We start from the raw sequence: 25,000 nt of genomic DNA on the forward strand, positions 1-25,000 counted from the left end.
ACGTGTTTTTCATATTCAAATAAGCCATATATATTTTTTTTTTTTTATATATTAATGTCTGGATTCTCTTAATGACCTCGGGATCAGAGCCCCAGGCGAAATCACACAAAGACAAGAGCTTGGCTCCGGCCGGGAATCGAACCCTGGTCGGCAAGCTTATATAGACAGTGACTAACCCACTTGGCCACGAAGAAAGATAAAAGTCAATGACAATTCTACTGTACTTATACCTGTCGAATTCAGGTATTTTGTACTTAGAATTGAAATCAACCCATCTTCACCATCGTAGCTAATTGGTAGTTTGTTACTTGGCATTCAATTAATGATAAATTTTGCACATTTTTACGTGTTTTTCATATTCAAATAAGCCATATATATTTTTGATATATTAATGTCTGGATTCTCTTAACGACCTCGGGATCAGAGCCCCAGGCGAAATCACACAAAGACAAGAGCTTGGCTCCGGCCGGGAATCGAACCCTGGTCGGCAAGCTTATATAAACAGTGACTAACCCACTTGGCCGCGAAGAAAGATAAAAGTCAATGACAATTCTACTGTACTTATACCTGTCGAATTCAGGTATTTTGTACTTAGAATTGAAATCAACCCATCTTCACCATCGTAGCTAATTGGTAGTTTGTTACTTGGCATTCAATTAATGATAAATTTTGCACATTTTTACGTGTTTTTCATATTCAAATAAGCCATATATATTTTTGATATATTAATGTCTGGATTCTCTTAACGACCTCGGGATCAGAGCCCCAGGCGAAATCACACAAAGACAAGAGCTTGGCTCCGGCCGGGAATCGAACCCTGGTCGGCAAGCTTATATAGACAGTGACTAACCCACTTGGCCACGAAGAAAGATAAAAGTCAATGACAATTCTACTGTACTTATACCTGTCGAATTCAGGTATTTTGTACTTAGAATTGAAATCAACCCATCTTCACCATCGTAGCTAATTGGTAGTTTGTTACTTGGCATTCAATTAATGATAAATTTTGCACATTTTTACGTGTTTTTCATATTCAAATAAGCCATATATATTTTTGATATATTAATGTCTGGATTCTCTTAACGACCTCGGGATCAGAGCCCCAGGCGAAATCACACAAAGACAAGAGCTTGGCTCCGGCCGGGAATCGAACCCTGGTCGGCAAGCTTATATAGACAGTGACTAACCCACTTGGCCACGAAGAAAGATAAAAGTCAATGACAATTCTACTGTACTTATACCTGTCGAATTCAGGTATTTTGTACTTAGAATTGAAATCAACCCATCTTCACCATCGTAGCTAATTGGTAGTTTGTTACTTGGCTTTCAATTAATGATAAATTTTGCACATTTTTACGTGTTTTTCATATTCAAATAAGCCATATATATTTTTGATATATTAATGTCTGGATTCTCTTAACGACCTCGGGATCAGAGCCCCAGGCGAAATCACACAAAGACAAGAGCTTGGCTCCGGCCGGGAATCGAACCCTGGTCGGCAAGCTTATATAGACAGTGACTAACCCACTTGGCCACGAAGAAAGATAAAAGTCAATGACAATTCTACTGTACTTATACCTGTCGAATTCAGGTATTTTGTACTTAGAATTGAAATCAACCCATCTTCACCATCGTAGCTAATTGGTAGTTTGTTACTTGGCATTCAATTAATGATAAATTTTGCACATTTTTACGTGTTTTTCATATTCAAATAAGCCATATATATTTTTGATATATTAATGTCTGGATTCTCTTAACGACCTCGGGATCAGAGCCCCAGGCGAAATCACACAAAGACAAGAGCTTGGCTCCGGCCGGGAATCGAACCCTGGTCGGCAAGCTTATATAGACAGTGACTAACCCACTTGGCCACGAAGAAAGATAAAAGTCAATGACAATTCTACTGTACTTATACCTGTCGAATTCAGGTATTTTGTACTTAGAATTGAAATCAACCCATCTTCACCATCGTAGCTAATTGGTAGTTTGTTACTTGGCATTCAATTAATGATAAATTTTGCACATTTTTACGTGTTTTTCATATTCAAATAAGCCATATATATTTTTGATATATTAATGTCTGGATTCTCTTAACGACCTCGGGATCAGAGCCCCAGGCGAAATCACACAAAGACAAGAGCTTGGCTCCGGCCGGGAATCGAACCCTGGTCGGCAAGCTTATATAGACAGTGACTAACCCACTTGGCCACGAAGAAAGATAAAAGTCAATGACAATTCTACTGTACTTATACCTGTCGAATTCAGGTATTTTGTACTTAGAATTGAAATCAACCCATCTTCACCATCGTAGCTAATTGGTAGTTTGTTACTTGGCATTCAATTAATGATAAATTTTGCACATTTTTACGTGTTTTTCATATTCAAATAAGCCATATATATTTTTGATATATTAATGTCTGGATTCTCTTAACGACCTCGGGATCAGAGCCCCAGGCGAAATCACACAAAGACAAGAGCTTGGCTCCGGCCGGGAATCGAACCCTGGTCGGCAAGCTTATATAGACAGTGACTAACCCACTTGGCCACGAAGAAAGATAAAAGTCAATGACAATTCTACTGTACTTATACCTGTCGAATTCAGGTATTTTGTACTTAGAATTGAAATCAACCCATCTTCACCATCGTAGCTAATTGGTAGTTTGTTACTTGGCATTCAATTAATGATAAATTTTTTGCACATTTTTACGTGTTTTTCATATTCAAATAAGCCATATATATTTTTGATATATTAATGTCTGGATTCTCTTAACGACCTCGGGATCAGAGCCCCAGGCGAAATCACACAAAGACAAGAGCTTGGCTCCGGCCGGGAATCGAACCCTGGTCGGCAAGCTTATATAGACAGTGACTAACCCACTTGGCCACGAAGAAAGATAAAAGTCAATGACAATTCTACTGTACTTATACCTGTCGAATTCAGGTATTTTGTACTTAGAATTGAAATCAACCCATCTTCACCATCGTAGCTAATTGGTAGTTTGTTACTTGGCATTCAATTAATGATAAATTTTGCACATTTTTACGTGTTTTTCATATTCAAATAAGCCATATATATTTTTGATATATTAATGTCTGGATTCTCTTAACGACCTCGGGATCAGAGCCCCAGGCGAAATCACACAAAGACAAGAGCTTGGCTCCGGCCGGGAATCGAACCCTGGTCGGCAAGCTTATATAGACAGTGACTAACCCACTTGGCCACGAAGAAAGATAAAAGTCAATGACAATTCTACTGTACTTATACCTGTCGAATTCAGGTATTTTGTACTTAGAATTGAAATCAACCCATCTTCACCATCGTAGCTAATTGGTAGTTTGTTACTTGGCATTCAATTAATGATAAATTTTGCACATTTTTACGTGTTTTTCATATTCAAATAAGCCATATATATTTTTGATATATTAATGTCTGGATTCTCTTAACGACCTCGGGATCAGAGCCCCAGGCGAAATCACACAAAGACAAGAGCTTGGCTCCGGCCGGGAATCGAACCCTGGTCGGCAAGCTTATATAGACAGTGACTAACCCACTTGGCCACGAAGAAAGATAAAAGTCAATGACAATTCTACTGTACTTATACCTGTCGAATTCAGGTATTTTGTACTTAGAATTGAAATCAACCCATCTTCACCATCGTAGCTAATTGGTAGTTTGTTACTTGGCATTCAATTAATGATAAATTTTGCACATTTTTACGTGTTTTTCATATTCAAATAAGCCATATATATTTTTGATATATTAATGTCTGGATTCTCTTAACGACCTCGGGATCAGAGCCCCAGGCGAAATCACACAAAGACAAGAGCTTGGCTCCGGCCGGGAATCGAACCCTGGTCGGCAAGCTTATATAGACAGTGACTAACCCACTTGGCCACGAAGAAAGATAAAAGTCAATGACAATTCTACTGTACTTATACCTGTCGAATTCAGGTATTTTGTACTTAGAATTGAAATCAACCCATCTTCACCATCGTAGCTAATTGGTAGTTTGTTACTTGGCATTCAATTAATGATAAATTTTGCACATTTTTACGTGTTTTTCATATTCAAATAAGCCATATATATTTTTGATATATTAATGTCTGGATTCTCTTAACGACCTCGGGATCAGAGCCCCAGGCGAAATCACACAAAGACAAGAGCTTGGCTCCGGCCGGGAATCGAACCCTGGTCGGCAAGCTTATATAGACAGTGACTAACCCACTTGGCCACGAAGAAAGATAAAAGTCAATGACAATTCTACTGTACTTATACCTGTCGAATTCAGGTATTTTGTACTTAGAATTGAAATCAACCCATCTTCACCATCGTAGCTAATTGGTAGTTTGTTACTTGGCATTCAATTAATGATAAATTTTGCACATTTTTACGTGTTTTTCATATTCAAATAAGCCATATATATTTTTGATATATTAATGTCTGGATTCTCTTAACGACCTCGGGATCAGAGCCCCAGGCGAAATCACACAAAGACAAGAGCTTGGCTCCGGCCGGGAATCGAACCCTGGTCGGCAAGCTTATATAGACAGTGACTAACCCACTTGGCCACGAAGAAAGATAAAAGTCAATGACAATTCTACTGTACTTATACCTGTCGAATTCAGGTATTTTGTACTTAGAATTGAAATCAACCCATCTTCACCATCGTAGCTAATTGGTAGTTTGTTACTTGGCATTCAATTAATGATAAATTTTGCACATTTTTACGTGTTTTTCATATTCAAATAAGCCATATATATTTTTGATATATTAATGTCTGGATTCTCTTAACGACCTCGGGATCAGAGCCCCAGGCGAAATCACACAAAGACAAGAGCTTGGCTCCGGCCGGGAATCGAACCCTGGTCGGCAAGCTTATATAGACAGTGACTAACCCACTTGGCCACGAAGGAAGATAAAAGTCAATGACAATTCTACTGTACTTATACCTGTCGAATTCAGGTATTTTGTACTTAGAATTGAAATCAACCCATCTTCACCATCGTAGCTAATTGGTAGTTTGTTACTTGGCTTTCAATTAATGATAAATTTTGCACATTTTTACGTGTTTTTCATATTCAAATAAGCCATATATATTTTTGATATATTAATGTCTGGATTCTCTTAACGACCTCGGGATCAGAGCCCCAGGCGAAATCACACAAAGACAAGAGCTTGGCTCCGGCCGGGAATCGAACCCTAGTCGGCAAGCTTATATAGACAGTGACTAACCCACTTGGCCAAGTGGGTTAGTCACTGTCTATATAAGCTTGCCAACCAGGGTTCGATTCCCGGCCGGAGCCAAGCTCTTGTCTTTGTGTGATTTCGCCTGGGGCTCTGATCCCGAGGTCGTTAAGAGAATCCAGACATTAATATATCAAAAATATATATGGCTTATTTGAATATGAAAAACACGTAAAAATGTGCAAAATTTATCATTAATTGAATGCCAAGTAACAAACTACCAATTAGCTACGATGGTGAAGATGGGTTGATTTCAATTCTAAGTACAAAATTCCTGAATTCGACAGGTATAAGTACAGTAGAATTGTCATTGACTTTTATCTTTCTTCGTGGCCAAGTGGGTTAGTCACTGTCTATATAAGCTTGCCGACCAGGGTTCGATTCCCGGCCGGAGCCAAGCTCTTGTCTTTGTGTGATTTCGCCTGGGGCTCTGATCCCGAGGTCGTTAAGAGAATCCAGACATTAATATATCAAAAATATATATGGCTTATTTGAATATGAAAAACACGTAAAAATGTGCAAAATTTATCATTAATTGAATGCCAAGTAACAAACTACCAATTAGCTACGATGGTGAAGATGGGTTGATTTCAATTCTAAGTACAAAATACCTGAATTCGACAGGTATAAGTACAGTAGAATTGTCATTGACTTTTATCTTTCTTCGTGGCCAAGTGGGTTAGTCACTGTCTATATAAGCTTGCCGACCAGGGTTCGATTCCCGGCCGGAGCCAAGCTCTTGTCTTTGTGTGATTTCGCCTGGGGCTCTGATCCCGAGGTCGTTAAGAGAATCCAGACATTAATATATCAAAAATATATATGGCTTATTTGAATATGAAAAACACGTAAAAATGTGCAAAATTTATCATTAATTGAATGCCAAGTAACAAACTACCAATTAGCTACGATGGTGAAGATGGGTTGATTTCAATTCTAAGTACAAAATACCTGAATTCGACAGGTATAAGTACAGTAGAATTGTCATTGACTTTCATCTTTCTTCGTGGCCAAGTGGGTTAGTCACTGTCTATATAAGCTTGCCGACCAGGGTTCGATTCCCGGCCGGAGCCAAGCTCTTGTCTTTGTGTGATTTCGCCTGGGGCTCTGATCCCGAGGTCGTTAAGAGAATCCAGACATTAATATATCAAAAATATATATGGCTTATTTGAATATGAAAAACACGTAAAAATGTGCAAAATTTATCATTAATTGAATGCCAAGTAACAAACTACCAATTAGCTACGATGGTGAAGATGGGTTGATTTCAATTCTAAGTACAAAATACCTGAATTCGACAGGTATAAGTACAGTAGAATTGTCATTGACTTTTATCTTTCTTCGTGGCCAAGTGGGTTAGTCACTGTCTATATAAGCTTGCCGACCAGGGTTCGATTCCCGGCCGGAGCCAAGCTCTTGTCTTTGTGTGATTTCGCCTGGGGCTCTGATCCCGAGGTCGTTAAGAGAATCCAGACATTAATATATCAAAAATATATATGGCTTATTTGAATATGAAAAACACGTAAAAATGTGCAAAATTTATCATTAATTGAATGCCAAGTAACAAACTACCAATTAGCTACGATGGTGAAGATGGGTTGATTTCAATTCTAAGTACAAAATACCTGAATTCGACAGGTATAAGTACAGTAGAATTGTCATTGACTTTTATCTTTCTTCGTGGCCAAGTGGGTTAGTCACTGTCTATATAAGCTTGCCGACCAGGGTTCGATTCCCGGCCGGAGCCAAGCTCTTGTCTTTGTGTGATTTCGCCTGGGGCTCTGATCCCGAGGTCGTTAAGAGAATCCAGACATTAATATATCAAAAATATATATGGCTTATTTGAATATGAAAAACACGTAAAAATGTGCAAAATTTATCATTAATTGAATGCCAAGTAACAAACTACCAATTAGCTACGATGGTGAAGATGGGTTGATTTCAATTCTAAGTACAAAATACCTGAATTCGACAGGTATAAGTACAGTAGAATTGTCATTGACTTTTATCTTTCTTCGTGGCCAAGTGGGTTAGTCACTGTCTATATAAGCTTGCCGACCAGGGTTCGATTCCCGGCCGGAGCCAAGCTCTTGTCTTTGTGTGATTTCGCCTGGGGCTCTGATCCCGAGGTCGTTAAGAGAATCCAGACATTAATATATCAAAAATATATATGGCTTATTTGAATATGAAAAACACGTAAAAATGTGCAAAATTTATCATTAATTGAATGCCAAGTAACAAACTACCAATTAGCTACGATGGTGAAGATGGGTTGATTTCAATTCTAAGTACAAAATACCTGAATTCGACAGGTATAAGTACAGTAGAATTGTCATTGACTTTTATCTTTCTTCGTGGCCAAGTGGGTTAGTCACTGTCTATATAAGCTTGCCGACCAGGGTTCGATTCCCGGCCGGAGCCAAGCTCTTGTCTTTGTGTGATTTCGCCTGGGGCTCTGATCCCGAGGTCGTTAAGAGAATCCAGACATTAATATATCAAAAATATATATGGCTTATTTGAATATGAAAAACACGTAAAAATGTGCAAAATTTATCATTAATTGAATGCCAAGTAACAAACTACCAATTAGCTACGATGGTGAAGATGGGTTGATTTCAATTCTAAGTACAAAATACCTGAATTCGACAGGTATAAGTACAGTAGAATTGTCATTGACTTTTATCTTTCTTCGTGGCCAAGTGGGTTAGTCACTGTCTATATAAGCTTGCCGACCAGGGTTCGATTCCCGGCCGGAGCCAAGCTCTTGTCTTTGTGTGATTTCGCCTGGGGCTCTGATCCCGAGGTCGTTAAGAGAATCCAGACATTAATATATCAAAAATATATATGGCTTATTTGAATATGAAAAACACGTAAAAATGTGCAAAATTTATCATTAATTGAATGCCAAGTAACAAACTACCAATTAGCTACGATGGTGAAGATGGGTTGATTTCAATTCTAAGTACAAAATACCTGAATTCGACAGGTATAAGTACAGTAGAATTGTCATTGACTTTTATCTTTCTTCGTGGCCAAGTGGGTTAGTCACTGTCTATATAAGCTTGCCGACCAGGGTTCGATTCCCGGCCGGAGCCAAGCTCTTGTCTTTGTGTGATTTCGCCTGGGGCTCTGATCCCGAGGTCGTTAAGAGAATCCAGACATTAATATATCAAAAATATATATGGCTTATTTGAATATGAAAAACACGTAAAAATGTGCAAAATTTATCATTAATTGAATGCCAAGTAACAAACTACCAATTAGCTACGATGGTGAAGATGGGTTGATTTCAATTCCTAAGTACAAAAATACCTGAATTCGACAGGTATAAGTACAGTAGAATTATCATTGACTTTTTATCTTTCTTCGTGGCCAAGTGGGTTAGTCACTGTCTATATAAGCTTGCCGACCAGGGTTCGATTCCCGGCCGGAGCCAAGCTCTTGTCTTTGTGTGATTTCACCTGGGGCTCTGATCCCGAGGTCGTTAAGAGAATCCAGACATTAATATATCAAAAATATATATGGCTTATTTGAATATATATATATATATATATATATATATATATATATATATATATATATATATATATATATATATATATATATATATATATATATATATATATATATATATATAATATATATATATATATATATATACACACTGTATTTATATATATACATATATATAATATATATATATATATATATATATATAATATATATATATATATATATATATATATATATATATATATATATACATATATATATATAAATATATATATATATATATATATATATATATATATATATATATATATATATTATATTATATATATATAAGTGTGTGTATATATATATATATATATATATATAATATATATATATATATATATATATATATATATATATATATATATATATATATATATATACATTATATATATATATATAAATACTATATATATATATATATATATATATATATATATATATATATTAATATATATATATATATATATATATATATATACCCTACATATATATATATATATATATATATATATATATATATATATATATATATATGCATATATATATATATATATATATATATATATATATATATATATATATATATGTATATATTATATATATATATATATATATATATATATATATATAATATATATATATATAGTATATATATATATAAATATATATATATATGCGTGTAATCAAATGTCCGGGTATGAAAAAATAGCAAGCAGCAAACAACATACACGTTCATAAACCAAAAGATTCTTTTTATTGGTTCCCCTGCATTCAAGAAACACAGCGTCATTATAATTTCCAAGTTTTTTTTTCCATAATATACTACTATATATCAATTTATTCTCACAAACCTTAGATGTATTATCAGGGTTTTTCAAAGGCATAACAATAGTACCTACTTTCACCTATCATTGCTACTAACTATAACTTGAAATGTTTGCTATAATGTAATATACATAAAGGAAGATTCCATTTTCTTTCTACTCACACTTAAACTATAAGTTAGGACCTCTAGTCAATCTGCCAACCCAGTCACATCTCTGATGTTCCTCAGGGTAGAGTTCTTGGCCCATTAATTTTCATACAACAGTATATACACATGTGGTTTGATCTAGAAAACAAGCTTGTTGCATATGCAGATGATGCTACTCTCCTTATATTAATTTCTACTTCTGAATGTAGATCTTGTGTTGCTGAATCCTTTAACTGAGATCTAGCTAAAATTAGTCTCTGGTGCAAATTTTGGGGTATGAAATTTAATCCTAACAAAATTCAAATTATGATTGTAAATTGGTCAAGGGCTTTGGCTCCTCAACATCCTGATCTCAGGATTGATAGTGTTTCTATAACTTTGTATGACTTTCTAAAGATTAGGTCTGATTTTCGATAGTAAATTTACTTTTGAGAAGCACATTAGTTCTGTGTCTTCTTCAATTTCACAAATAAAAACTGGCTTATTGAGAAAGTCTTTCAAGATTTTTTGGTGATCAATGTACTCTGAAGAAGTTTTTAAATCTTTCATTTCACCTTGTTTCGAGTATTCGAGTATTATTCTCTTGTCTGGTCTACCGCTGCTGATTCTCATCTTAATTTTTTGGACAGGAACTTACGGTCTAGTAAATTTCTTTTTCCCGATCTAGATATTAATCTCTGGCACCGTCGTTCAATTAGTTCATTATGCATTTTGCATAAGATTCTTTATAATTCTGACCATCCTTTAAATTCTGATCTTCTCGGACAGTTCCCTCCTGTTCGTCATACTAGGTATGCTCTTAATTCTTTTAGTCAGGCCTTCTCCATCCTGAGGCTTACTTAAGTCCATTTCTATTTTATATATGAAATATCTGTTTTAGTGTTTTTAAATGTATTTAGAATATTTTTTTTTTTCAATTGTCATTACTTCTTATATCTTTTACGTATTTCCTTATTTCCTTTCCTCACTTGGCTATTTTTTACCTACTGGAGCCCTTGGGCTTATAGCATCTTGCTTTTTCAACTACGGTTTTAGTTTTGCTAGTAATAACAACAATAACAATCTAAAATTCCAGCAATACACAAAAACTGCCCTAATATGTAAGAGTGACACTGAATCCAAAGTCCCTGTGTTTTGGGACATCTGACTCGGATCATTACTTATTGAGGCATGAAGTATCTTATCATGTTTACCTCTATAAATGTTGGCATTAATTTCAACACTGTGCACATACCTAAGCTATGAATTTCTTCATCCTTCAATGAATAATTAATACCAAATATTCTGTCTGAATAACTCTGATAAAAACTTCGTATTAAAAGACTGATTCTCCCCTCTCTCTCTCTCTCTCTCTCTCTCTCTCTCTCTCTCTCTCTCTCTCTCTCTCTCTCTCTCTCTCTCTCTCTCTCTCTCTCTCTCTTTTATCTCATTTCCCCTCGCTGTTTTTTTGCTTCTTTATACTATTTCCCTTTTTTTTCCATTTTCTTGTCTTTCTCTTTCTAGTTTTAGTTTTACTATTTTTCTTTCAAGTGTTCATTCTTCTCTGTCGAACATACAGAGAAATTCATTATAATACTTCACTAGTATTTTACATATAACTTTGAACATAACATTATAAATATAAATTTTTCAGGCCCAAATGAAGGTCATGTGTTTCCCCCTAGTCGAGATGACTCCACCCTTCTGGGCCTTGTGCGGAATCCCAGTCCAGGCAGTTCAACCTTTCCTGAAATAGCATGATATCCCAAATTGCAGGCATATATCCTGAGGGGGATATAGACCATGTGCACAAAAGAATTTCAGATAATTTATCTAACAACATATTAATGTACTTCATATAACCAAGGAACAATCATTTGCTATACAATGTTAAGTTTTAACAGGGTTGCTATGATTAATGGAAGGAAGGGTAGCAGAGGACAGAAAGCAGACAAAGACTCACCTACTATGAGATTGAGGGCCTCTGTAACACTGTTTTTTGGACTTTTCTCCTTATCAAAGCATCGGATGTAGCTTAAAGTTGACATATGTATATTTTACAACCACACACAAATTTTGTCAGCATTATGAATAACATAAACCCGATAGTTTTAATTTCTATAGAGTAAAAATGATCTAGTCGACGCCATGGCCAGTGATAACGAGCCAAGAGTCGAAAACATTCATTACGTAAGCAATGTAAACACCTTTTGACAAAATTTTGCCCCGCCCATCCACCAGATACCCATTCACCTTACATCGGCTCGGAAACCCATAACAGTCAAGAATGGCTAACAGGATTTGGAATTGCCCCCGTGGTTGCAAAACTGCATTTGTTTTACGACTTACAATTTTATACAATCAAGAGAAAGCCCGTGGCCATATTTATTATAGCCTGAATAAGTAATTATTCAGTTTCTAGTTTAAATCCAATGTTTATGATCTAATTTGTATTTAGCGTAACATGATTATAATACTTGTAATGTCATTCAGGCTTTTGAACATTTCCATTGACTATTCACTATGCCACCAAGAGAGAGAGAAAGAGAGAGATTGTATGTAAACAGTCTTTATATAACTATTGTATTTTTGTTAAAATAAGACTTTTGTGCTAAAATCTCCATCAGACCAACGGATCATCCGATATAATTTTTTTTTCTTCTTCTTAGGCTGTAGGACCATGTTGGCTATGTTTTGGGCATGACTGCATTTTGTAAATAAATCATGAATAGTTTTAGGAGTTTTATTTGTACATCTAACGGGAATTTTTTAGAAGTAAAGTGAACATAATTCATTTATCCTTTAAAATAATTACTGCATGTAGCGAAATAAATAGTAGTAAAGATGATAATGCAATGAAGGAATGATACCATACTGCATCTTTAGCTTCAACATCGGCAATAACATACCCAGTTGCCATAATTTGTCAGCTTAATGAAATAACCTATCATCTAATGTTAAACTTAATTTCTGAGGAGGCCATGGCTTATTGCACAGTGAAAAAACATGACAAAGACTTTATGAATGGCGGAACGATACATAAATGTGGGTGGGGTATCTGTGCTATCGTAGTAATACTACTGTAGCAGTAGTGCCGCAACAGTAGTATACATGAATTAAACGTTTAGGCCAACTGCTGGGATCCTTGAGGATCATTTAGCACTTCTTACAACTGCTTGAGAAATGAGTTTTTATAGCCATAATTTAAATTTTCTGATCCAACAATGCCCATGATAGCCTTCAGTGTTATCCTGAATTATAACGAGGCCAAGTGGGTGGAGCCTCATGAAGTCATCATTCTGACGATAATTATTGATGAAGGTTTAAAGCCAAAATACGGTACCGTTTTTTTTTTCTCAGTAAATAGGTAGGTAGATAGACAATAAATAAAAATTGCTTGACATTGGATATAGCAGTTATCAAATCAAGCTTGTCTACTACGTTTTTGAAAATTACCAAATATTCCCTACACCTTGTCAATCTGATTGTGACCTATAAAAGTAGACTGTAATTTCTTAGGAAACCTATTTTGAGAGTTAGACTAATAATCGAAGTGTTTTTGTATTTGTTAATATATTTTGTTGGTTTGTTCATTAGGACAATTATCAGTGGAGAGGTTTCAGAGTTCATAAAGGTGTACTGCTTTGCTTTTATTTCAACTTTTGTGTCATTGTTGGCAGAGGTATAGCCTTCGTTACGTATAACCAATCATCGATCGAGAAAGAGGGAAGAAATGCCGTCATAGGTTACGTAACGAGTGCGTTCGAAACCTTTTCTCTGAGTAAGTTGGCCCGTCTTCAAAAAACTTCACTTTTACATTATAAGTACCAAATTTATTCAACCTACGTAATGCAGAATATGGTCAAAATTTATGTGTAGATATAATGTGCATTCTGAAGAAGCGTTATATTTATGAAATTCATAGATAAAAAATTATTGCGAAAAAACAGTGTTACAGAGGCCCTGGATCTCATAGTAGTCTTTATTTCTAACATATGTGTAAACTCTAACAATCTTATTGACTAATTACATTCTTTATATTTGTTTTACAGGCAGAAACCTTATTGTACTTATTACACTCCTAAGAATATCGAAAAAATGTATCTACAGTTCACTAATACTTTATATGTACAAAACCTACAAAATTACACAGAGAAATCCCTTATAGTAAATCAATAGATCCCTCACTACGACTCTAAAATGTAGTGAACTTTTACACAATTTGTTTGAATATTCAATAACTTCCTAGACTTACACATTCCATTATGTAATGAATTTACAGATTATCTATCTTATACCAACCAGGTTAATCAAGCTACAACAAGGTGGTCTCATCTTTAAATTTGTTAATGATGAATTCCAAAAAATTCGCCAATTGAAACCATCCGAAAGCGAAGTCATGGTCTTTTCTATAACTCTCATACATTTGCAGGTATGTGCTTCATATCATAAATTGGTATGGAATATTGAATAATGTAGGTCATGTACCTTGACTTTAGTATTATTCTTGATAAAAGATTTTATTGGATAAGATGTAATAGAAAAAATAGAGTAATTTGTATTTTTTTAAACTATAGACGCCCAAGTCTGTTAAATGGGGAAAAACTTGAAAAGAAAGCTGGAACAGCCATTGAAATCATAAATGAGGTAATTTATCACAGGTGGTGAGTTTGGGGTGGGGAATCCTTAATACCATCCATCGGTAGCTCTTTGCTTTGCTCTTTAAGCTCTGAACTAGGAATGATGGTTGAGGTTGGCAGTTTAATTTTAATGATTTAGGCTTAAACAACTTAGGAAAATACAAATTTGTTTCAAAATTTGTTACTTGTTCCTAAATATATACAAACATTTCATCTTTTAAATGAAAAGACTCACTAACTGGTGGGTGAAAAGTCACCTTAACACCGAATGGCTTTTATATTCATGAAATGTCTATTTACCTGGTCCTGTATGTGAGTAAAGGCGTGACTCCAGCAATCTTGTATCTGTCTATCATATGAATGAATGTGATGATAGGGCGTCGCCTGTCCAAGAAGACTGTTATATTGTCAAAGGAGGCATTCCATAGCCCTAAGAGAATAGCAGTCTGGAATAATATGCCTGACATAGGAAAATCATCTGGTTTGTATATAGCCCACTATCCTCCACATATCTAGGGAGTAGGAGGGTGTTCCTTCTTTAGATTCTAAAGAAAGGAGCTTAAAGGTATGGTTTACCAGCATTAAGTCAGACCTAGTGTATAATGTTTTGTCTGGAAGAGAGGGGCAGACAAAATGAAGTAGGGGAATCAGTCATTCTACCGTTATTCTAGACTTACATTTGTGTGTTACCAAGGACAAGATTCTTACTGTATTACATTGGTGCTTGTCTTGCTACACAACTACACGAGCAGCCACCACAAAACCAAGCAGAAAGTGATAAAAATACTTCTATAGATTAATGGGCCGAAAGGTGGCCTATTTTAAACATATCCCAGCCATCAACACCTGGCCATCTGCAAGATTTTGCTTGAAGGTAGGGGTGTGGTCTAACCCTAGACTTTGTGATTGCCAGTCTTAGCTAATACATCAACCATTTCAGCTGTCAATGCGTATGTCTTAAGGATTGTCTGATGCCATCTGAAAGAGATTATCTTTCTTGACGCTTTTCTTGAACTTGCCAGTGCTAACGAAGATTCACTTACGCTCAAGTCTCAGCATTGGGTTCTCTTCGGATATCACTGTCAAGCCCTCATGGAATATAGAACCCTACAGTCTGAAGTGACCACGCGGATGTGCATTCGCTTCCTGAGCTCATAAAGAGGGTACGAGATCATGTTCCTTTGCTTGTTGATGTAAGCCACTAATGAGATGTTATGCCTGCTCGAACGTTCCTGGACTATTTGTAGTACTAGCAAGGCTGCTGCATTTTGAGGACATTGATGTGTGGATTAATTTTTTTTTTCTGGATCACATGCTTGAGACGACCAGGTAACTCAAGTGTGCTCCCTACCCATCCTTAGATACATCTGAAAAAAGTTGCATGTCTAGAGATGGAGAGGCCACTGGGAACTCACTTGTGAGAAACCTCAAACGTGAAGCCACCAGGTGAGATTGTCCTAATCCTTCTGCATAACAGGAACCGGAAAGAAAGGGGTATCTCTTATGGATGACCAGTGATATTTCCAGTACTATTGAAGAAGTGAAATGAGTTTCTCCAGGGAAGAAAGGTGACTGAGAAAACTCCACCACTGCTGAGCTGTGATATCTGTCTTGAACATAAATGATCACACATCTTCCTTGAAGTACTGATGCAATCGTCTGACGGAAAGACTCTTGCAGCGGCTGTGTCTATCAGGATATCAAATTACTTCAACCCTTTTTTTGGGGGGTATGAGGTTCTACTTCTCTGGGTTTTTAACAATCGGAAGTTCAAGAAGGCAAGGATCAAGATTTGATTCTGTTGCAACTGTTTCACTTAGGTCAACAAATCCTCAAAATATGTGAAGATATGTATTCGTTGCAAGTTGGTGCAAGGTATTATCTAGGTATTGAGAGAACACATGAGGAGTACTCCACCATCCAAAGCAAAAAAAAACCTTGAACTGCCAGACTACACTGTATAGGCGGAAGCAAAGGTACTTTTGAGAGGATTGATGAACAGGGACTTGAAATTCTTCCTCTGAGATGGACCACAGTACTGTGTTGGAACAAAATCTAGTTCAGTAGGGAGAAGTCAATGTCTGGTCTCCATCCAACAGCTGACTTGACCACTATGAACAGCCTACTGTGGTAGCCTGGAAACTCATCTAAACTGACTTCAAGAGAGTTCTTCTCTAATATCCCTTTGAACTCTCTCAGCAAAGCCGAGGCTTTCGACGATGTTGGAAGATCAGCCAAGAATCTTATCACTGAGGGACATAGGGGGCTCATAGTCTAGAAATGGTATCAAGTAACTGCCATGAAGCTGACTCCCTACCAAAGGTTTTGCCCCTTATCCATACCAGGTTGCCTACTGGTAAAATACGAATTTCCTTACTCTTAGCAGTTGGAGAAATTGGTATGCCAGCATCAACATTTCCCTCTCCCTCTCTTCTTCCTGCCGCTGCTCCTCATAAATGAACCAGATTTAGTGGCTTGAAAGGACTGGTCATGTACTGACGCCTTTGTGGAAGAAGATATAGGTATTCCCTAGGGATTAGCTGCAGTTCCTTCAAAGGGCCAGAGGCCCTTGGAGGAGACTGCAAGCTGGATCAGAAAATCCTGGGAAATTGTCCTCCAATTGGTCACCACCCCATTCTCCTGACTCCTCGGAAAATAAGTATTTATGCACTGAAGAGTTCCAAATTCACAGAAATACCTCTGGTTCAGTTTGCTTTGAGAAAAGGGAAACCAAAGAATACATCCCTCAAAACCGAGAATGCCTACTGGCTTACTGACTGAAATCCCAGCAAAGTTACTGCATTCATACCAGATATCATATGCCTCTTGTAATTCCCCAAAGACTTTGGGGTTTATAACCGTGCAAAATGTGCCATGCTCATCATTACACGTGACAACATGTCAAAGTAAGAGACAGCTTGAAGGGATTATAGACAATGTCCTGGCTGCCAACATAGAAGGTGAGATGAACATAATTTGCATCTTTGTGTCTCTTCGGTATAGATGATGAGACCTTCTTTAGTGTATAGAACCTTCTTTGCTTCAGGAGCTGTGGACTTTGGAGTGGGGGGGGGGGTGGATCTTGTTTAACCAGCTGGACTTGAGAGGGTTCTTAGACCAACATATTGGATCGTCAACTTAATTCTGGGCCATATTAGTCAGATCTGAGAAGGGCAGATCCAACGATGGCCTTGACCCTTGATGTCTCTTTGTCAAGTCAACATAGGCTAGATATAAGAAGGAGAGCTTTAAAGATGGCCTTAACCCTCCCTCAGGCTGTTACACTCGTGGGTAAGTGCAATGACATCCACAAAGAAATTCACTGACTTGGGATTTTCCACCGCCACCACTTCCAGTCCAAGGTTCCGTGATTTATTGGAAGAAAAATTCCAATGACCTTCATACCCAGTAGGGTTAGAAGGGTATGACAGGCTGCTTCAGTGATTCATTCCACCAAAATGAATACAATAATTCTGACCTAAGAACAGAATCGACAATGTAATTTTCGGGGTGAGAAGAAACCTTATGAAGATCTACAATAATAAAACAAGAAAAGAATCCTTCACACCAAACATGGCCTAGACAGATGGAGGTTCACATACTCTTCCCTCTGCTTATTGGAGCGGGGAGCCCAAAGTCCTTCCTCCCGCAACTATTGGTTTTCCATGGTAAGCAAGCACACAATGACAGTATCGAGTGGTACATTATTTAGAATTGCAGGTTGAAGGAGGTCTAAGAGTTCACTATTTAGGTACAAAGAGTGGTGGAGGGCGCCAAAGTTCTTCCATCAACCTGTGAACAAAAAGTCCATTGAACATTACACTCCTTTACTGTCTTACTAGCATTGGGCTCTATACTTCTATACCCACTTGCTACCATCGCAGTTACACCAACCTACCACAGTATTATGGCTACCCTTCCTGGAATTTTTTTACTTCTTTTGCTTCTTATTTTTCATCTCAGAAATAGTGTCTGAATATAAGCTAAAAGTGAAGTCTATGAGAAAGAGATGTCGGAAGAGGAAGAACGTGTACCTATTTTCCGCTTTCCTACTCTCAACCCAGGGTCTGCATTCTGAGGAATCCATGCATCAGCTACCAATGACAACAGATATCCAAAAAGGGAGAAAACCACATGGGAAGGGGAAGTTACAGAGGTCTGGGACATTGACTCAGACAAAAGCTGGGTTACAGGCATTGAATGATTGGGCTACAAAAGGCCCAGATACTAAAGCACAAGTGTAGAATTATCCAGCACAGAGATAGGGGGGAGCATGAGTGGCAGGGTCAGTGGTAATGTACGAAGTAGCAAAAGGCATAGGAGCAACACACAATCTTGGCCAAGGGGCCCACTTATGCCTAACCTTAGGCGTGGCACCTACAGATGTTGGAACATTTTTTCTCGGTAACGTTGTGACCTTACAAGCATTAAAAGTTCTCTCAGATTCAAGGGTGTTACCACTAAGGACATCACTGGAGACACTGGCAACTTAGCCAAAGAAAAACATATTAACATTAGTAATACAAGGCTAGACCCATGCACCTGGACATCAGTGGAGAAGTAGGCCTTAGCTACTAGCTCCCTCAACAAAGACTTTTCATAAAAGTCCTACCTGAAAGACAAAAAGATGACCAAGCCTTGATTACTTCAATATCATCATCAGTGGTTCTCACGGAAATGGGTGAAACCCACCCATCTCATATGTGGTACAGTAAATACTTGGAGAACACCACACTTTACCATATATATATATATATATATATATATATATATATATATATATATATATATATATATATATATATATATATATATATATATATATATATATATATATATATATATATATATATATATATATGCTTTACTGCCACAAGGATCACGTGACTTGGTATACGCAAAAGCCAGTAGGAAATAATAAAAAGCTTTAGTACCAAGCGCTTTCGTGCTATTTAATACACTTCTTCAGGGTACAATAAAAAGTGAGACATAGTTGAAGGACGTCAATAAGTAAAATAGGATAAAAACAAAAAACTAAAATTTGTTTTGAACAGTAGAGAAATGATAGAAAAACATAGTCAGCTAACTAGCATTGTCAAACAATCAAACAACCCACAGCCAAAATTTGTACTTGAACGGAAACTGGTCATAAACACATAAAAAAGGTAAACACAAATTATATAATTCTTAATTGTTGAACAATATTGGTCATGATGAAATTATCCAATTTATATAAACCAGCACTAATATTAAAAACACAATCCGACTTTATCTTAATAATACTTGATTCTATAATATTTCTCTTCACAACATCTTTACAAAATAGCAGCTCTTTAGATTTCTTCCAGTCTATCAAGTGATTATATTCATTCATGTGAACGAATAGTGCGTTAGACATATTACCAACTCGAACACAGTATTTATGTTGATTTATCCTTGTTGCCAGCATTTTACCACTTTGCCCAATATATTTCAAATTACAACCACTACATGGAATTTCATATATGCAGCCTACACTATTACACGGAGAGTTCTTTATCAAAATACACTTTATAGTAGAAGAATTTCTAAAAACAACATTAACATTAAAACATCTTAAAATTTTTGGTAGACAGAGAAAACTATCATTATACGGTAAAACTAATAAATTATCATGATTAAAAGATGTTACATTGTCAATTGCATAATAAGTTTTTTTGGCTTTTTGTAATGCTACGTCAACTAAGTATCTTGGGTACTTCAAATTAAAGGCAATTTCGTATATTCTTAAAAACTCATCATCTAAAAATTCTGGGCAACAAACTCTAAGAGCTCTCAAAAACATTGAGGAAAAAACAGAGAGTTTTACTTTAATATGGTGATTAGAATAAAAGTGAATGTAAGACAATACATTGGTGGGTTTTCTAAAAACGCTAAACTTAAAACTATTATTATGTCTATGAACATTTACGTCTAAAAAGGGCAGAACAGAATTTCTTTCTTCCTCAATTGTAAAATTAATAGAAGGGACCAATGAGTTTAGTCTAAGTAAAAAAACAGATACATCTTCATTTAAAGGCCATATACAAAAAATGTCATCAACATAACGAGACCACAAAACTCTTCCCGGCAAAATATTCACTAAAAGCTTCTTCTCAAAAAATTCCATATAAATATTACTTAAAAGAGGTGATAAAGGGTTACCCATTGTCATTCCAAATTTTTGCTCATAAAAATTCCCATTAAAAGTAAATTTACAATCTTTGATGCACAGTTTAATCAATTCTAACATAGTATCACATGGCAGAGAAAATTCATAATTAGGCAACTCTTCGGTTAAAAAATCTAATAAATCATCAACTGGAACTTTAGTAAAAAGTGATGTCACGTCAAAACTTATCATTTTAAATTCAAAATCAATATTGTAACTTCTTAAACGATTAAGGAAATCAACATTATTTTTCACAGAGAAGCCAGAAATGTTTCCTAACAAGGGGGACAACTCTTTAACAAGCCATTTTGATAGGTTATACACCGATGACCCCACAGAACTAATTATGGGTCGAACTGGATTATTAGGTTTATGTGTTTTGATTAACCCGTACATATAAGGCAACGATGCACACACAGTACAAAATCTTTTAATCAATCCATCTTTTCCTCGTAATAATGTTTTTATTTTCTTATTAAAATTACTATTGACCTTTTCAAGTGGGTTAAAATTAAGAATGGAATAAGTTTCTTCGTCACTTAAAATTTCTAACATTTTATCAACATAGTCATTCTTGTTCATCAACACAAGTGTATTAGATTTGTCTGCTTTTGTTATATGAAGACTTTCGTCCTTTTTCAGTTTCCTGTAAGCATTTAAAAACCTATTGGGCACATTAGCGTAACATTTAACAGAGGAAGCCCCATAAACTATACCCTTACAAATATTAAATTCTTCATTAGACAAAGATCCAAATTTTTCCAAATTACAAAATGATTTACCAATTTCTACCCAATCCACTTTCTTATCACAAACAGAAAAGTTGATACCATACCCAAGAGCTGCGATAGTAACATTATCTAGTACTTTATCTGAAAGATTGCAAATAAATCGTGGGTTAGCATTCTTGTTCCAATCACTGTTTTCTATGAGACGTTCAAGTTTACGATCGAGTCCGCTCTTCAAACGACGACACTGGTTTCTCAGTTTATCATAACAATAATCAAGTAACTGTGGTTTCCAATCAGACGGGATGGCTTGATTAAAACTATATCTTTTGGATCTTAGGAGTCTGAAATTTTCTTCAACATCCACTTTTGTTAACTCAATGTATTTCTGCAGAATAAGTCGTTGATATTCCTCAAATGGTTTGTCTGAAAGATGGCGATGTTTCTTGGATAAAAAAGATCTAGGCATGACATGTTCATTCAAACACTTACGTAGAAATTCAAGTTGTAACTTCAGCTTGTGGGCTTTGATAAGAGAAGAACGGAATCCAGTCACAAAAGGTAGTAGTGACGGGTAGAGTATCCGAAAGGTAGCAAAAATCGTGAAGAGTCGCCTGGCATCCATAATGCTTTACTGCCACAAGGATCACGTGACTTGGTATACGCAAAAGCCAGTAGGAAATAATAAAAAGCTTTAGTACCAAGCGCTTTCGTGCATTTTAATACACTTCTTCAGGGTACAATAAAAAGTGAGACATAGTTGAAGGACGTCAATAAGTAAAATAGGATAAAAACAAAAAACTAAAATTTGTTTTGAACAGTAGAGAAATGATAGAAAAACATAGTCAGCTAACTAGCATTGTCAAACAATCAAACAACCCACAGCCAAAATTTGTACTTGAACGGAAACTGGTCATAAACACATAAAAAAGGTAAACACAAATTATATAATTCTTAATTGTTGAACAATATTGGTCATGATGAAATTATCCAATTTATATAAACCAGCACTAATATTAAAAACACAATCCGACTTTATCTTAATAATACTTGATTCTATAATATTTTAGTTTTTTGTTTTTATCCTATGTTACTTATTGACGTCCTTCAACTATGTCTCACTTTTTATTGTACCCTGAAGAAGTGTATTAAAATGCACGAAAGCGCTTGGTACTAAAGCTTTTTATTATTTCCTACTGGCTTTTGCATATATATATATATATATATATATATATATATATATATATATATATATATATATATATATATATATATATATATATATATATATATATATATATATATATATATATATTATATATATATAAATATATATATATATATATATATATATATATATATATATATATATATATATATATATATATATAGATAGATAGATAGATAGATAGATAGATAGATAGATAGATAGATTATTACTTGCAAAGTTTAAATCAAGGAGTGCAATATGAGTAATATAGTTTCCTATGCGCCAACAAATGATTGCCTTGAAGAAAGGAAAGATAAATACTATGAAGAACTACTGAGCTGAATAGCTGAGATCCCAGGGAGAGATATGAAAATTGTAATTGGTGACTTCAATGTTAAAGTTGGAAGGAATAATCAAGGGATAGAGAATGTGATGGATGTCAAGGGTCTTAGCAAAATCGCAAATGAAAATGGATCACATTTCATAAGTTTCTGTTCAGCACACAACCTTGTCACTGAAGATACCCTTTCATTAGCACAAGAAAACCCATAGATACACATGGACTGAACAGTGCAGCAGTTACAAAAAGGAAATAGATTACATTGTCAAATATAAAGACAGGAGGAGTCTGAGAAATATAAGAAGCTATAGAGGTGCAGATATCAGTAGTGATCACCAGCTCCTCATTTCCAAACTGAGATTATAACTGAAAGCATATAACAGAAAGATAGATAGAATACTTATGTTTGATACAACTAAGCTTTTAGAAGAAACGCACAGGAAACATTGGCAATTGAATGTATGAATCTATTTACAGTCATAGAGACTTCAAGAAATGAAGAGCACACAATTAATGAAGAATTATGTGATATTAAGAACATATTAGTCTGTTGGTAGTGAAGTCTTTGGACATACAATTACAAGGAGATAACCATGGATAGCAAATGATACTTGGAATTCTATGAAAAGGAGACAAAGAGAGAAATTGATTGTTGAATGTTCTCGAGGAAATAATGAAAATTACAAGGTAGAACATGCAAAGTATTCTAGTATTGATGGTGAAATCAAGGGAAAAGCTAATACTGACTGGAAAGAATATTTAGACAGTAAAGTAGACGAGGCTGGCAAAGCTATGAATTCTGGAAGTGGATATGGTGTAAGAACTACTCTTGGAAATATGAAATACATTTTGACTTGGGAAAAGAAGAAGAATATACCCATCAAAAGAGAGAGAGGAATCTGTTATAACAAAACAAGAGGAAAAAAGAAAACGTTGAATGGAACACTTTAGTGTGGTTATGAATAGGACATTTGAGGGGAATAAATTGATTGATATAATTGAAGATGATAATGCCCTTAATGTGCCTATGAATAAATTCAGTATTTTTGAAGTTGGAGCTATCTTCAAAGATTTGAAAAGATGGAAATCCCTTGGATCTGATGGAATAAGTGCTTCGATGATAGAGGCCAAAAAAATTAAGTGTCTTCCAGTCTACTTTCTTGATTATTTTTTAGAATGTGGCATGAAGAGGCAAATCATGTTGAATTGCAACTAGGAGTGTTAGTGTAAATGGCAAAATAAGGAGATCTGATGAAGAGCTGAGGAATGAACAAGCAGGATTTAGGAAAGATAGAATTTCTACTGACCAAATTTTAATTCTGAGACATGTACAGCAATCTGTAGAATATAGAAATCCACTTTTGAGGGCATATGTGGAAACGAAAAAGCCTTTAATAGTGTACACCCACCAGTTTTGTGGATACTTCTGCATTTTATTGGAATTCCCCCTAAAAACGTGAATTTTATTAAGTTTGTTCAAGAGTATAGCTAGTGCAAAGATAATGTTAGTGGAGTCTCATCAAATGAATTTCCAGTGAACAATGGAGTACCCCAAGGGAATGTGTTGTCACCTCTGTTTTTTATACTCCTCATGGAGTTTGTAATGTGTAGAACAGTCGGAGATGGTTGAGAAGGATTGGAGTACCCTAATGAGGCTGTCCTTGCTAGCAGAACATAACAAGATTTGAAATACTTGCTTACCAGGATTCTTGACATATCATACGAGATTCAGTTAAAGCTAAGTAGAAGAAAGACAGATGATGGGAACGGAGTATGCAATGGAAGATAAAATATCATTGGAAAGATAAAGGGTTAATGAGGTAGAATCATTTAAGGGGGCCCAGCCTTGTTATGCCAATATATGGGGTATAGGACGAAAAACACAAAATGTTGAACAAAAAAATACTGAGCATCTTATGGCAATGGAGACTTTTTATGATAAATATTTTCTCATAATTTCTTTTACTTTAATTTGTTACAGGGTAATTAGTAAAAGTAACTCAATAAACCAAAATCATTGATCCCCACAAAAAATTCAATATTTTTTTCTGTTGCAAATTTGGATAGTTTTTACATTTCAATAGAAAAAAAAGTGTGAGTAATGGCATCTGTATAGATTCCATGAGTCACATATCAAGAA

Source organism: Palaemon carinicauda, chromosome 1 (genome assembly GCF_036898095.1).
Source record: "Palaemon carinicauda isolate YSFRI2023 chromosome 1, ASM3689809v2, whole genome shotgun sequence".
Taxonomy (NCBI): Eukaryota; Metazoa; Arthropoda; class Malacostraca; order Decapoda; family Palaemonidae; genus Palaemon; species Palaemon carinicauda.